Raw genomic sequence first — 17315 nt, 5'->3', positions numbered from 1 at the left:
GAAGGAGGACTCAAAGAAAAAAGGCCATTATGGAGAAGCTAAATTAATTCTTTACATTTGTCTTTGCTACAGAAAATGTGAGGGAGATTCCCATACCTGAGACATTCTTTTTAGGTAACAAATCTGAGGACCTGTCCCATGTGGTGGAACAAATTGATAAATGAAACAGTAGTAAGTCACCAGGACCAGATGGCATTCACACAAGAGTTGTGAAGAACTCAGATATGAAATTGTGGTATGTAACCTATTGTTTAAATTAGCCTCTGTACCAGATGACTGTCAGATAGCTAATGTAACGCTGAGTTTTTAAAAATGCTCCAGAGGCAATCTTGGCAATTACATCCCAGTAAGCTTAACTTCGGTACCAGGCAAATTGGCTGAAACTACAGTAAAGAACAGAATTATCAGACTCATAGCTGAACATGATTTGTTGAGGAAGAGTTAACATGGCTTTTGTAAAGGGAAATCAGGCCTCATCAATCTACTAGAATTCTTTGTGGAGGTCAACAAACACAGTGATCCATTGGTTGTAGTATAATTGAACTTTCAAAAAGCCTTTGATAAGGTCCCTCACCAAAGGCTCTTAAGTAGAATAAACAGTCCTGGGATAAGAGAGAAGGTCCTCTCATGGATCAATAACTGGTTAAAAGGTAGGAAACAAAGGGTAGGAATAAATGGTCTATTTTCACAGTGAAGAGATAAATAGTGAGGTGTCCCAGGGATTTAGTGGGACCACTGCTGTTCATCATATTCATAAATTATCTGGAAAAGGTAAACAGTGAGGTAGCAAAGTTTGCAGATGATACAAAGTTACTCAGGATAGTGAAGTCCAAAGCTGACTGTGAAGAGTTACAAAGGGATCTCACTAAACTGAGTGACTGGGCAACAAAATGGAAGATGAAATTCAATGTTGTTAACTGCACAGTAATGCACACTGATGATGCGTTGGAGGGGTTTTAGCTGGGGACTGTATGTGATGGCCAGTGGAGTCCTGTTGGTTTCTTTCTTGGGTTTGTCTTGCAGTAGGAGGCTTCTGGGTACACGTCGGCTCTGTTGATCTGTTTCCTTATTTCCTCGTGTGGGTACTGTAGTCTTGAGAATGCTTGGTGGACGCATCATCAGGGATCTACAACCCATCCTGGACAATGATCCCACACTTTCACAGGCCTTGGGTGGCAGGCCAGTCCTCGCCCACAGACAACCTGCCAACCTGAAGCATATTCTCACCAGCAACTGCACATCGCACCATAGTAACTCTAGCTCAGGAACCAATCCATGCAACAAACCTCGATGCCAACTCTGCCCACATATCTACACCAGCAACACCATCACAGGACCTAACCAGATCAGCCACACCATCACTGGTTCATTCACCTGCACGTCCACCAATGTAATATATGCCATCATATGCCAGTAATGCCCCTCTGCTATGTACATCGGCCAAACTGGACAGTCTCTAAGGAAAAGGATAACTGGACACAAATCAGACATTAGGAATGGCAATATACAAAAACCTGTAGGAGAACACTTCAACCTCCCTGGCCACACAATAGCAGATCTTAAGGTGGCCATCCTGCAGCAAAAAAACTTTAGGACCAGACTTCAAAGAGAAACTGCTGAGCTCCAGTTCATCTGCAAATTTGACACCATCAGCTCAGGATTAAACAAAGACTCTGAATGGCTTGCCAACTACAGAACCAGTTTCTCCTCCCTTGGTTTTCACACCTCAACTGCTAGAACACGGCCTCATCCTCCCTGATTGATCTAACCTCGTTATCTCTAGCTTGCTTCTTGATTGCTTATATATACCTGCCCCTGGAAATTTCCACTACTTTCATCTGAAGAACTGGGTATTCACCCACGAAAGCTCATGCTGAAAAACGTCTGTTAGTCTATAAACATAAGGAAGTACTTCTTCACACCGAGCACAGTCAATCTATGGAACTGATTGCCAGGGGATGTTGTAAAGGCCAAAAGTATTAACTGGGTTAAAAAAATAATTAAACAAGTTTATGGAGCATAGGTCCATCAATGGCTATTAGTCAAGAAACTGGGTGTCCCTAAACCTCTGACTGCCAGAAACTTGATAAATTGTCCTGTTCTATTCATTTCCTCTGAAGCATTTGGCACCGGCCCCTGTTGGAAGACCTAGTCTGGCCTTGTATGGGCATTCTTATGTTTTCATGCCCTAAGGGTAGCAAGGTTTGGTTTTAGTTTGATCTCCAGCAGTAGTGAATTCCATACCTATGTACTCAAACAAATTGATGCAGCAATATATAGTATGTGACTAGGTGAACAATTTCCAACCCGTGCATGTTACTAGCATGACCATGAAGCAGTCAGATCACTTGATTTGATCAGTCTATTTTATTTACTTGTACGTATTTAAGAACGTTTATTGGAATAAACATCATTTAAATGCTATGCAATATTTTCAGTATTATTTGCAAATGACTTGGCTCCCAGCCTTTACCTGCCCCTTCTCCACAGTATGGATTTAACTGGAGATGATTTATGTGAACCCTTACAAGCATATTTAAAATTGTACTTTATTGATTAAGAATGACAAAGGCAAGGGGAAAATTACAGCTCATCCAAAAAGGGATTCCAGTCCGGAAGCTTTTCCACACTTATGACACAATCTCTTCCCCAAGGAAAAAGCAATATAAACTAACCAATTGGATATGTTATCACTTTGTGTTAAAGTAAGTGCAAAGAAAGAACATATAAAAGAGCTGTAAATTATACTTGTGGGTAACTTTTTTTTATATGATCATAAAGCACATGCCCACGTGTGATGCTTCACTGTCCTGAGACTGCTGGCAGAGTTATTTATAGAGATCTTTTGAATGAGAATTTTGTTTGTTTTTGCAGTCTTTTGGAGTTTCATATTTAGACTTCTGGAGATGGATCTTTCATGTAGTGGGCACTAGAAATTCAGGTGTGTTTTTTTTCAAATTCATCACTTGTTTTCATTAATAGATTCACTCACACTTTCCATTAAAACATGGATATGTTATTCTCAATTGGGTTTTTTTGTGTGGATTTATTTAATTAGTTCCAAAGGCTGAGATTAGCTGTGCAGGTGCATACAGCAGGAGCTGCTTGTAAACCACTGCAGAAGCAGGTAAAGTGCTTTCAAACCCACTCTCTCTGTCTCTTGGGTGAGATTCTGATACGCTTACTCACCTTGAATAGTACTTTGCTTTTTACTTGAAATCAATTTGCTCACTTGAGGGGTAGGTTACTATTCAGTGTGAGTAAGGGTATCCCTCTGTGTTAGAGGTGTATATGTTTGGGGGCCATTGTCTAGTATTTGTGCTTCATGGCTCTTGGGGCAGGGGGCGATGGAATGAGAATCCCTTTCCACACCAGACAGCAAAGCTCAAAGGGCGAGCACACACTGCAGTTTCTCTCTTGGTATTGGTGCTGCCCATCCTTGCCTGTACTCCAAGAGTTCATGCAGCAATTCTGACTGAGTTTGCCATGCTCATCCCGGAGAGTTCCTACAGCCGCTTGGCATCCCACCCCTGCATGGACTCTTGTGAGAAACCACAGTCTAGCCCTTAATTATGACCATCAAAGTGTTAACTTTAGGACAAAAATGGCTACACGTTTGTATTAAATTATTTTCACTCTCCTGGCAAATCTTTTCAGGTGAGTGTTGCTACTTGCTAGAAATAATGGCTGTCAATTAATTTTAGCTGAGTTGTTTTTCTCCTGGCAAAACCCAAGCACAAGTCTAGGAGTGTGAGAGAAGGTGTGTGAGGATGTACAAGTGTGGAAGATTGTCTTGCAACCCCAGAATAAACATTATACTGTATGTTGTTATTTTTCAATAGCTTAATAGGCTAACTATTGAAACATTAATTTATGGTAAAGTCTTGGTGTTTCTGTAAGGAAAGTGTACCAGGTATGCAAGACCCAGATATTGTCTTCAATTTGGTCCATCCATTGACTTGGCTCCTGGACACATCAGTGCTCCTGGTGTCAAGTATGTTAAACACTGAAATAGAGTCCCCCTTACGAACAGAAACAGAAAATGGAATCTGTATTAAGACAAACCGTGTACTCTTTTCAGTTTAAAATGAAATTTTTGTTATCCTTTTTGCTGCTTTCATAATCTTTGTGTGGCTGCTCCCAGAAGAGTGAATTAAGAGCTCTAGCCTACATTTTCAAAAATGACTAGTAATTTAGGTGTCTCAGATTTTCAGTGCCCATCCTGAGGCACTTTGAAGAAGCCTCATTTGCAGAGGGTCGGTGCTAAGCCCTCTCTATAATGTGCAACACAATATGTCCTTTACCTTTTTCAAACATTCAGAGAAAGACAGGCAGTCACTGGATTTTCAGGCCATCTCTGCTCTGTCTCTATTACTCCAGCAGTAGAAAGGGAGTGGAAAGCAGCCTTGATTTTCCAGCATTAGGGGAGTCCCCAGACAGTGTAGAGCCAGCCTAGGTAGTCCTACCACACTATCAGTGCAGGGCCGCCCGCAGCGGTCCGGGTCTTTAGCAGCATTTTGGCGGTGGGGGACCCTTCAATGCTGCCGAAGACATGGAGTGACTGAAGGGCCCCCTGCCGCCAAAATGCGGCCGAAGACCTGGACCGGTGAGTACAAGCGCCACAGCTCCACCGCTTTGCCCCAGGCCCCCTGAGTCCTCTGGGCAGCGCTGTCTCAGTGTAGACTCCTGGTTAGGGGTGCAGTAGGGCATATAAGGATTGAAGCTGGAGTACTCTGCATTGTGGCTATCCCAGCTTGAGGAGGGTCCCTGGGCTGGGGCTGAACCCAACATAGGATTAGCCTCAGAAACAGGGAGCCATAGCTAGCACCTTTGCAACCTTTCCTCTTAGCTGATCCCAATATTTATAATAACCTTTCTAATACAAATAAAGAATACAAGGTGAGCTAGGTAGAGGTGCCCATGCCTCATGCTACTTTTTCAGGCTTAACAGAATAAAGTTATGACCCATCGTCTAGAAAAATCTTCCAGAAGAGAGCCATTGTACAAATCAAATTCTCTCAAGTGCCTCGCAAAAATGTCATCAATTACTCTCCCTGCCTTCGAATCTAAGAGACTGACAACAAAAATGTCATGGGACAACAGTTTAGGGAAAGGAAGGTGTGGTGAAATGGTGGTGAACAAAACGAGGTAGGGAGGATTTCTACAAGATCAGGGTTTTAAGGGAGGGATTTGAAGAGAAGTGTGAGCTAAACATGAAATATGACAGTTCAGAGAGATTGGATTTCAAAGTGGGGCAGGCAGTCAGCAATTAAACATGACAATTCCTTTGTGATTATCAGGATGAGCATACAGTGGCAAATATTTTTTAAAGCAGTGCAATTACAGTGCTGCACATAGGCACCTTTGCTAATGTTTCAGCGTTACGTCCTTTTTGTACTACTCGAGTTTTCAGTATTTGCAAATTCTGTAATACTTTTTCTAATTATTTAAACTGAAAACCCCAAGCTCTCTAAAAACAAGACAAAAGAAGGGAACAGACAGAGGAGGCCAGGATGAGCGCCGGGGGTCAAGAAAGAACTGTCTGTTTTTCAGCTTGCATATGGTGTGGATTACATAGAGTCCACAGCAGGTTCTTTAAAATAGAAAAATATAGGCAGTAAAGGGTTACATCAGGTCCCAACACTTTCAGAAAATAGGTTAGGTAGATTAGGTGTAAAAAGGCTTTATGTCTTTCATCTTAGAAGAGCCTCGGCAGTCCCCTCATCTTTGGCCTTTTGAGGATTATGTACCAGTGCACCTGCCAGGAAAATGAAAAGTGAATTCTTGGCTGACTAAAACATGCCCTGTTGTGTATTCATGCTACGTTTTGAAATGGATTTAAGCACTGGAAGTTGCCACAAATGGAGCTGTCTTCTAAACTGTCAGTGATGCCAGGAATACCCAGACTCAGTTCTTGATTTCTATGCACAAATTCCACTTCAAGCCAACAAGAAATCCATGTGGTGGGGGAACCACTGCACCCCATTGTGGCAAAGCTTTTGGAGCCTGGCTGTGGGCAACCATCCTTCCCCAAATGCTAGCCCTTTTAGTAATGAGGGAGAATGGCAAGGCGACAGCTGTTAGAAACCCTCGGCACCCCACACAAACAGCAGCTTCCTCCTCACTATTTGCAAAACAATGTAAAGTTATGCTTTGGCATGTCGCACTATAATATTAATGTGCCGGTGTGAGAACTTAAAGACTATTATGTGCAACAGACAGGCACTAGAAGGGACCAAAGTGTACCGGTGCCCTCACAATGGCAGGGAAATGTTCTTGGTACCTGACCTTGGTTGGGCCTCTAGGTGCTTCTGTAGTAGAAATAGAAAATAACTGAAGCACAATGTTTCAAGGAGCTCTACTAAGATGCTCTCCACACTGCCTCCTACCCCCCCATGGGTTCTTTGGAAGTGCCATTATGTAAAGGTAATAGAGTGCTCTCACAATTTCTCAGAACAAAGAAAACATTATTAGACTAAGGATGTATACTGTGCTCTATGATTAGTGATGCTCTGTAGAGAGTTGTACCAGACAGGAAATTATACCCTCGATTGACCCTTAACTGAGTCAAATCTTAAAGCACAGTACTATGCTATGCTATATTTGATCTAGAACATTACACTAAGCCATGACTGCAGGTCCACCAATTTGTCACAAAAAGGAAGATCCTCAGCTGATGTAAATGGTTAGAGCCCCACTGATGTCAAAGGAACTATGATAATGTATGCAAGCTTTGGCTCTGCTCTCATATCTGCTTGGTCCAATCTCCACAGCTCAGCACACCTCCCCACAATTTGTGATTCCAAAGACCCCATAAACAACAGAGAAATGAAGCTACCCTATGTCCTTTGCCATGAAGAATATCTGCCCTTTGAGTCTTCACTCCTCAATGTATTCCTTCTAATATCCATTCACATTCCCCTGTTCTTCCTCTCACCTGTTAGAGACCCAGGGGAAGTTCTGTTACTGCACTAATGTAGCTAATCCAGTTCAACCCACTAAAAGAGAGCCACTACCAATTCAAAACAGGGCATTCACTGGTACAATTTACCCCAGTAACTTACCATACTAAGCTGCTCTGGTGAAAACCCCATCTTGCAATGGTGGAGCCCCACTGGTGTAGCTACACCCAGTGCAAAAACAGTCCAGTCCAGGCTAAGAGATCTTATGTTCTTGAAAGTTTTGACCAGTTTTAGTATTAACATACTCATTAGGCACTTGAGACTTAGAACTGGCCTCTCTGCAGCTCCTTCTGGCCTCCTACTGATCATCTGGGTTTGTGTTGCTTGCGGTGTATGTGTGTGTCCCCTACCAGGGAGAAATGTCTATAAGGAGATAGTGAGATTTCCTCTGCATTATCCCCCTTCCACTCATTTCCCTGTAGAGGGGTTAATCAGTCCTGCTGTTACTTAATGTGTGTGCCCTCTTTAGACTTAGGATAATGGAGACAGCCAAAAGCTAGGCATTTTATACCTTGAAAAATGGTGTGATGCCTGCCCCTCAGCTTGGGGTGTTCTGGTGGATGTATTCCAGGAGGTTGGAGACATTTTGTTGCAGGAATTATTGTATAAAATGGGCAATTTAAAGACTATGTTTTAAATATTGTTTTTAGTTGCCTCAGGAGTTGCATTACATGTTCATTAACTAGATGGGTGAGGTAACTGTAATAAGATGAGGCCCTGAAACATAAACTCGTGTGTCAGAGGCCTAGTCTGAGGCCTGAAGCCTGAAGTCTGAACCAAAGTACTTCCAGGCATTGCTAAGCAAAAGCTGGGCTGTGAGCCAGAGGCAGGCCTCAGTCACAGAAGTGGTGAGAAGAGGAACGTGTGCCAAGATGACATCAGGACACTCCACAGACATAACAAGGAACAGGCAGGTGCATCTTAAAGACAGGACAGCATGATGGATAGATCTGTTTGTCTGGAACAACATGATCAAAGGAGAGACAGCACCCTAATGAGCTAAGGGGCTGTATCTAATACGTCAGTAGGGATGAGTAATCTGTCCTGTAACTGTATAAAAGTAGGTCCCGGAGTGCGCATCTTAGTCCAGCCTAGGGGGCAGTGGAGTGTCCCGCCACTGACTGAGCTGTGTCCATTGCCAGGGGGCACATATTTGTAGTATGTCCTGTAGAGTCTATAGGAAACTATTGCTGTGCTTCGTTTGACAATAAACCTGGCTTGGGTTCCTTCGTACCTCACTAGAGTCTGTTGTCTTTGGGGGTTCTCTCGGGGTTTGCTGTGTTAGCTATCTGCACAGAGCCGGGGCAGCACACAGAAGGAACATGCATGCAGCCGACTGTTTTCATCAAACGAGCAGAGCACCACACCTATAGCTACTGACAACAGTAACATCTTTTATTTGACTTTCTGTTGGTGAGAGAGATGAGCTTTTGAGCTTAAACAGAGCTCTTCTTCAGGTCTTGTCTCTCTCACTAACAGAAGTTGGTCCAATAAAAGATGTTACCTCATCCACCTTGTCTCTCTAATATTCTGTGACCAACATGGCTACAGCAACACTGCAAACATGTTCATTAACTGTTCACTTCAGCTTGAAACAAAACTTTTAATTCTTTTATATTTCCTCTGATAAAGAAAATTGAAATGTATGAAAGGGGACCATAGATTAATAGGCAGATGCCTGGTTCTAGTAATGATATTAAGCTATCAGGTCTCCTGCTACCAATCTCTCACAAATAGGTTCTGTCTGAGTGGCACATGAATCTAATTTCCCTTCAACTTGGTATGGAATATGAAATCATGCTATTGAGAAAAATCATTTTTACAATATCTTCAGGCTGGCTTTAACTAGGCCTCCATTTTTGTGGGCCTAACTAGGTGTGGGTGCAAATAGTGCCTGCAATTATTTGTATAGAAAATGTGGAGGGTAGTGTCTGAGAAACTGGTCCTTAATCTCTTCACATTCAGATTTTGATGATCATTATTTTTGACGTTATATTTTTTCTCAAATTAGCATTTTAATATAATATAGTTGCTTTTAACTCTCCAGCCATCTGTAACCAATTTCCTTTTCTTTAAAAATTGGTAGCAACTGTTTAAATGCAATTACTATTGCAGACATGTAGACTTTTACCTCAAACTTGATATCCAGTTTAAAAACTTGGAGCTTTGAAATTATACTAAAGTCAAGCTACAATTTAAAATGCTTAGACTAGGGTTGGAAATGGCTTAATTAGGTAATAAAGGTAATAATTGGACATATACCAATCTCCTAGAACTGGAAGGGACCTTGAAAGGTCATTGAGTCCAGCCCCCTGCCTTCACTAGCAGGACCAATTTTTGCCCCAGATCTCTAAGTGGCCCCCTCAAGGATTGAACTTGCAACCCTGGGTTGAGCAGGCCAATGCTCAAACCACTGAGCTATCCCTCCCCCCCTTTAATTCTTAAAGTGATACTATCAACTCATTTTAGGACCAAATGATCAAGTATGTATGAGTATATAAGTGTGTATATTGTCTAGATGCATTTATCATATGTACATTATATTTTAAAGGATTTTTCAAAACCTAATTGAAGACCTACTTTACCATTATGGTACTCCAGTTTAATTTCAGTGGAATTACACTGATGTAAAATAGAAAAACACAGTGGTGAATAAAGGACAAAATGTGTCTTTTAATTCAATAAAAACAGTTCATATTTTGCATTTGAAATATTTCCCTTACAGTCCTGAGAGCTTAAAAACAATGACAACACTCTGCTAGTGCATCAAAATCAGAAACTGAAATCGGCCCATATGTTCTTACTGTCCAAGCTGAGCAAAATGCAAAAAGTCACTGAACATCTTAAATGGTGACAAGCAAATGAGATGCTTTTTAAGTCTTTCAGTTTAAATAATCTAAAGTGTTATCACAGAGGTAAGGAATTCTTTACAAATGAATTGAAATTTGATAGTGTCCCTTTAAATCAATATTCAAATAAGTTTATGTACTGAAGTTCTACTCCAAGCAATCTGCAGTCTCAAGTGTCAAAGCTTCAATTTCAAAGCTCTATCAAAAACCAGAAAGCTTTATGGCTCAACCAACTAGTGACACTGCATTAAAGCAGCAGATTTAACTCTACAGACTACTGAGTTGATGGATTAAAATAACCTTTAAATATATACCTCCAAAGCTACCAGTTTAAAATAATCCTAAACATACAACATTTTCTTATGTGCACAGTTATATATATAATTTTGTTTCACATCTTAATTTATACTCAATATATTTAAAAAGTGACAACATTTTTAAAAATGTGTATTTAATTCTTATATACTTAACTAGCTATGAAAAGGAGAGGAGAAATGTTTTTTTCCAAGGGTATGAAACAGGAACAAAGAGATAAAGTTTGATATGAACCTAGGCATTTCATTGTGCACCAAATGTGTATTGTTAATAAACAACAGGCATTTATTGTATTATTATATAATGGGCGGGATCCTGCAATCATTAACTCCCACTGACTTCAGTGGACTGTGCCCAAGTGAGTAGGTGACTAAAATGTGATCTTGAGCATTATGGAGATGATAATTGTGTGCCTATAATTGGAACTTCAATTAACACCCCTAGTTGTTGGAGTTTGTCTGCCATATGTTTTTAGGTTTCTTAATCTGAGGGGCTTGGTCCCCTGCTGTTTCTGGGTATGCAGAGAACAGCAGTTGCCAAGAATTCTTCTTGCCATCTGTGCTTAGCAAGATGATTGTGTCCTCTTTTTTTATAAGGTGGACCTCCTCACGTCAATTGTTCATGTCTTTGTCACATCAAGTTTGAATAATGGTAATGGGGCAACATCTTTAAGCATCTGGAAATTGCAGCTAATGCAGAATGTATATGAAGAGGTGTTCTACACAGATAGCACATTATACTTGATCTAGTTATATTTAATCTAGTTGGTATTACTGAAACCTGGTGGGACAATTTGCATGACTGGAATGTTAAAATCAGTGGTTATAACATATTGAGGAAGGATTGGGTGGGCAAAAGGCAAGTGGGAGTGGCATTGCCTGTTTCCTAGTCACTAATAACTCTGAATTAAATACGATTGAATGCTTATGGATCAATGTTCTAACTAGGGCCGTCAAGAGATTAAAAACATTAATTGCAATTAATCGCACTGTTAAACAATAATAGTGTAACATTTATTTAAATATTTTGGATGTTTTCTACATTTTCAAATATATTAATTTCAATTACAACACACAATACAAAGTGTCCAGTGCTCACTTCATATTTATTTTTTATTACAAGTATTTGCACTGTAAAAAAACAAAAGAAATAGTATTTTTCAGTTCACCTAATACAAGTTCACCTAATACATAATGTAGAATTATGTACCAAAAAACCTGCATTCAAAAATAGAACAAGGTAAAATTTTAGAGCCTGTAAGTCCACTTAGTCCTACTTTTTGTTCAGCCAATCAAGTTTGTTTACATTTGCAGGAGATAATGCTGGCCACTTCTTGTTTAAAATGTCACCTAAAAGTGAGAACAGGTGTTCTTTTGGCACGGTTGTAGCCAGTGTTGCAAGATATTTACGTGCCAGACAGGGCCGCCCAGAGGATTCAGGGGGCCTGGGGCAAAGCAATTTTAGGGGCCCCTTCCATAAAAAAAATTGCAATACGATACAATACTATATTATCGTGGTGGCCCCTGCGGGGCCCGGGGCAAATTGCCCCACTTGCTTGCCCCCCATGGGTGGCCCTGGGAAAAATAAACCTTCCGCATCTCGGCACAAACCCAGTTTTGAGAAAACTTCTTTATAAGGTATCACTGGTTCTCAGCATCAGCTAGTGCTAAAAGGCACTAAAGCTCATTAAAAGGGTTGGACAAATATTTTCTGTGAAAACTTTTTTTGGATCGAAAACTAGGGTTTTTTTAAAAAGCAGAAAAAAATCACGGACAATGTCTGCTCTCCTTCAAAATTTATGTTTTTTTTTAATTGAAAAACTGAAATTAGTCTGCCAAAACCTGAATATGGTTTGGGGTTTCAGAAGTGTGTGGCCAAATATTTGCTGCTTGCTGTGTTTGATTGTTTAAAGAAACAATAAAAAATTCTGCTTTAAAAAAAAATCCAAAACTTTTGAACCACTTCAGCTTGTGACCAAACGCCTGAGCCCATCCACTCAGAGATTTTTCCAGGTTTCTGATACTCTGCTGGCTTTCTTGACTCATATCTGTCGCCATAACTTTGGGTTCATTTAGGTTAGAACATAAGAACAGTCATACTGGGTCAAACCAAAGGTCTATCCAGCCCAGTATCCTGTCTACCGACAATGGCCAATGCCAAGTGCCCCAGAGGGAGTGAACCTAACAGGTAATGATCAAGTGATCTCTCTTCTGCCATCCATCTCCACTCTCTGACAAACAGAGGCTAGGGACACCATTCCTTACCCATCCTGGCTAATAGCCATTAATGGACTTAACCGCCATGCATTTACCTGTTTCCTAGAGACTGGCTCCATGGGGTCCCTCACAAACTGGAGATGGTTTCTGTGGGTTTGTCTTTAGTATAGCTTATGTACATACTCCATGAACTGAGCATTTAAGCTTGTTCCAGAATCTGGGATGAGCCTATGTTGTGAAAACTGAAATGCTCAAAATAGCACATGCATGTGAATGGACACAGGGTGCTAAAATTAAATTAACCTAGGGGTTCTCAAACTGGGGGTCAGGACCCCTCAGGGGGTCACGAGGTTATTACTGGGGGTCGCGAGCTGTCAGCCTCCACCTCAAACCCCGCTTTGCCTCCAGCATATATAATAGTGTTAAATATATAAAAAAGTGTTTTTAATTTATAAGTGTGTGGGGGGGGGTCACACTCAGAGGTTTGCTATGTGAAAGGGGTCAGCAGTACAAAAGTTTGAGAACCACTGAATTAACCCCTCTGAAGCCCCAGGGAATGCTGGGTATGGGGGGGGGGTCTCACTTGGTAGGGTTGGGAAGGAGGTAGGTGGTGTAGGATATTGCTCTTCTCATGTGATCCCTCCCCCAGTGGCTAATTTTAAATGAAGCTACCCTCCCCTGACACAAATCTCCCTATGGCACTGAAATTAAATGTAGACTATATTTTGGCATTTGAGAAGTGAAAGGGATGGTAGCCCTAATGGAAAAGCTAACAGCTTGGCTCTTCTGCAAGTCTCAAACTGCTGAATGAGCTTTAGGGTAGGGAAGGCTGGGCCTCCCAAACAGCCTGGCCCTGCCCCCTATCTGGCCCCCACCCACTTCCTGCCCCCCAACTGCCTGCTCCCCTCAGAATCCCCGACCCATCCTGCTCCTTGTCCCCTCACCGTCCCCCAGAGACCCCACCCAACCACTACCCCAGGACCCCACCCCTGCTCCCTGTCACCTGACTGCCCTGACCCCTATCCACCCCCCCACTGAGTCCTGACAGGCCCCTGGAATGCCAACGATCCAACCCCCCCGTTCCCTGTCCCCTGACTGCCCCTCCAACCTCTGCCCCCTCCCTGTGCCCTGACTGTCCCTGGGACTCCCTGCCCCTTATCCAACCCCCCCTGGCCCCAGCCCCTTATACCTGGCTTCCCCCTCACCCGGAGCCTCAGTGCATCCAGGAGCATCCCTGGACAGCTGCAGCATGGCTCCGGCGGGGCCTGAGCTCCTCCCTGTTCAGAGCTGCGTGGTAACGGGGTGGGGCTGAGAACTCCAGCGTGGCCTGAGCTCCCTCCGCTCGGCCTGGAGCTCGCAGCCCCACCCCCTTACCACGCGGATCTGAGCGGGGAGGAGCTCAGGCCCCGCCGGAGCCACTCTGCAGCTGTCTAGGGATGCTTCTGGATGCGCTGAGGCTCTGGGAGAGGGGAGGAGGTGGGGTCGTGCCGGGGCTGGGGAGGGAGCCTCATCATTCTCATGGGGGTCCCTTTGGAGCCCAGGGCCTGGGGCAAATTGACCCACTTGCCCCCCGCTCTGGGCGACCCTGCTGCCAGATGCACTAAAAATTCCTATGTCCCTTTATGCTTCAACCACCATTCCTGGGGATATGCGTCCATGCTGATGATGGGTTCATTTGAATTTGTGTCAGATGCCACCAGCAGATGGCTGATTATCTTTTTTTGGTGGTTTGGGTTTTGTAGTTTCCACACTCAAGATTGGAGCATTGCTCTTTTAAGGCTTCTAAAAGCATGATCCACTCCTCGTCCCTCTAAGATTTTGGAAGGCACTTCAGATGCTTAAACCTTGGGTCAAGTGCCGTAGCTATCTTTAGAAATCTCACATTGGTACCTGCTTTGCATTTTGTGAAATCTGCAGTGAAAGTGTTCTTAAAATGGACAACAGGTGTTGGGTCATCATCCGAGACAGCTATAACATGAAATATATGGCAGAATGCACGTAAAACAGAGCAGGGGACATACAATTCCCCTCCAAGGAGTTCAGTCACAAATTTAATTAACACATAATTTTTTTAACGAGCATCATCAGCATGGAAGTATGTCTTCTGGAATGGTAATTGAAGCATGAAGGGTCATATGAATGTTTAGCATATCTGGTACGTAAATATCTTGCAATGCTGGCTACAATGCCTGTTCTTACTTTCTGGTGACATTGTAAATAAGAAGAGGGTAGCATTATCTCCTGTAAATGTAAACAAACTTGTTTGTCTTAGCGATTGGCTGAACAAGAAGTAGGACTAAGTGGACTTGTAGGCTCTGAAGTTTTACATTGTTTTGTTTTTGAGTGTAGTTATGTAACAAAAAAAATCTACATTTGTTATTGCAATTTCAGGAAAAAGATTGCACTACAGTACTTGTATGAGGTGAATTGAAAAATACTATTTTTATCATTTTTACAGTGCAAATATTTATAATAAAAATAATATAAACTTTGATTTCAGTTACAACACAGAATACAATATATATGAAAGTGTAGAAAAACATCCAAAATATTTAATAAATTTCAATTGGTATGCTATTGTTTAACAGTGCGATTAACTGCGATTAATTGACAGCACTGGTCCTAACAGATAAAGACAAGATGGCATATTAGTTGGTGTCTGGTACAGACCACCAAATATACTAGGGAACAGAATGACTGGTTCCTTTCACACCTATTCATAATGTGTAAGAAAAAAAGCTGTGAGATCATGGAGGACTTCACTTTCAGTGACAGAAGGAGTGCTGGAGGTCTCATGCTGCCAGTACTAAAACATCTGGAATTTCTAAATATTATAGATGACAATTTCCTAACTCAAAAAGTATTGCATCCAACATGGGGGACTTTTATAGTAGATCTTGCCGTGACAGATAAAGAGGAACTGATTGTAGAACTAAAAATTTATGGTAGTTTAGGTACAAGTGATCATGAGTTGATCATATTCATAACATGCAAAGAAAATAAAGTTCAAACCGGTAATAAATATATTTGGTGCTTTAAAAGGGCCAATTTCACAAAGCTGAAAACAATTGAGCCAAATCAGCTGATTGGAAAAATTTAATCATAAAAATGTGAATGATGATTGGAAATTGTTTAAGAACACTTTACTAGATGCCCAAAACCCACAATCCCGGAATTAGGCCATATTGATTAAACAAATCAACCTGGTTTAGAAGGGAAGTGAAGGCAGCTGTAATATATTATAGCTACCTTCAAGAGCTCCATAACAAATAGAGGAAAGGGGCAGTTGATAGTAACGAATATAAATCAGAAGCTAGGAATTGTAGAAAATTGATAAGGGAAGCAAAGAAACAGTGAAAACTCTACAGAAAGCAGAATTAAGGACAATAAGAAGGAGCATTTAAAGTATATTAGGAATAAATCTAAGTGTGACTATGATATTGGTCCATTACTAGGTGGAAATGGTAGATTTATCAATGATAATATAGAATGGTAAGTGTGTTCAATAGATATTTCTATTCTGTATTTGGGAAAAAACAGATGGTATAGTCATATCATATCATGATAACACTCTTTCCAGTCTGCTAGTATCATAGATGGCTGTTAAACAGCAGCTACTAAAATCAGACATTTGAAAATCAGCAGGTCCAGATAACTTGCATCCAAAAGTTTTAAAAGAGCTATATGAGGAGCTTGCTGGGCCACTAATGCTGATTTTCAATAAATCTTAGAACATCAGTGAAGTTCCAGAAGACTAGAAGAAAGCTAATGTTGTGTGAATAGTTAAAAAGGGTAAATGGGATGACCTAGGTAATTATAGGCTTGTCAGTTTGACATCAGTCTCAGGCAGATTGGAGGATAATATAATTAATGCCGATCATCAACATGGGTTTATGGAAAATAGATTCTGTCAAATTAACATGAAATCTTATTTTTAATGAGATTACAAGTTTGGCAATGTACTAGTGTTGATATAATAGACTTAGACTTCTGTAAGACATCTGGCTTGGCACCACACAACATTTTGATTAAAATACTAGAATGAAATAAAATTAATATAGCACACATTAAATTGATTAAGACCTGTCTAGTTGATAGGTCTCAAAATGTAACTATAAATGGGAAATCATCATTAAGGGATTGTGTTTCTAGTGGGGTCTGTTCTTGGCCCTAGACTATTTAAGATTTTATCAATAATCTGGAAGAAAATATAAAATCATCACTGACAAAGTTTGCAGGTGATTAGGGGAGTGGTAAATAACGAAGAGGTCAATCACTAATAAAGAGTGATCTGGATGCTTGATAAACTAGACTCAAGCAAACAATGTCATTTAATATGGCTACTTGTAAATATATCATGTAATGTGATTATATGTCTAGAAACAAAAATGCAGGCCCTACTTACAAGTGGGAGGACTCTATCCGGGGAAGAAGTGACTCTGAAAAAGATCTAGGGGTCATTGTGGATAATCAGCTGAACATGACCTACCAGTGTAATGCTGTGGCCAAAAAGGCTAATGCAATTCTTGGATTGCATAAACAGGGGAAATTTAAGTTGGAGTAGAGAGGTTATTTTATCTCTGTACTTGGCACTGCTGTGACCACTGCTGGAATGCGGTTTCCAGTTCTGGTGTCGGCAATTCAAGAAGGTTGTTGATAAATTAGAGGAGGTTTAGAGAAGAGCCATGAGGATGCTTTAAGGATTAGAAAACCTGCCATAAAGTGATAAATTCAAGTTGCTCAATCTACCTAGTTAAACAAAGAGAAGGTTAAGGGGTGACTTGATTGCAGTCTATAAGTATGTATCCGGTGAACCAATATTTAATAATTGGCTTTTCAATCTAGAAGAGAAAGATATAACATGATCAAATGACTGGAAATTGAAGCTAGACAAAATCAGAATGGAAATAAGGAGTACATTTTAAACATTAAGAGTAATTAACCATTGGAACAATTTACCAAGAGTTGTGGTG

This window comes from Mauremys mutica, chromosome 1 (genome assembly GCF_020497125.1).
Source record: "Mauremys mutica isolate MM-2020 ecotype Southern chromosome 1, ASM2049712v1, whole genome shotgun sequence".
In the NCBI taxonomy this organism is placed as follows: domain Eukaryota; kingdom Metazoa; phylum Chordata; order Testudines; family Geoemydidae; genus Mauremys; species Mauremys mutica.
Note: the sequence above shows the minus strand (reverse complement) of the source record.